This window comes from Penaeus monodon, chromosome 29 (genome assembly GCF_015228065.2).
Source record: "Penaeus monodon isolate SGIC_2016 chromosome 29, NSTDA_Pmon_1, whole genome shotgun sequence".
NCBI classification, from domain to species: Eukaryota; Metazoa; Arthropoda; class Malacostraca; order Decapoda; family Penaeidae; genus Penaeus; species Penaeus monodon.
The window spans coordinates 8,812,897-8,813,159 of record NC_051414.1 but is presented as its reverse complement, the minus strand read 5'-3'; positions in this window follow the sequence as shown (position 1 = coordinate 8,813,159).

Sequence of the window (263 nt, the reverse complement as noted above, 5' to 3'; positions counted from 1 at the left end):
GCTTATCAATCCACGGCGTATATGTGTATCTGTATCAGCCAGACAGAGCGCGGATCGCCCTCACCAGGCAGAGCCGCACGCGCACCGCCCGCCTGGCGTGCGTGTCTCCGGAATGGCAGCCCGAGGAACGCAGACGGGCTTCGTTTGCCCACAGCGAGCAATGTTGCCGTTGCATGTTTGTATAAGTAGTCGCGTGCGTTGACCAAAGGGAACAAACGGCGCGCTTCTCTCGACCAAGTGTAGAAAACCCCTTTCGCGGGCTT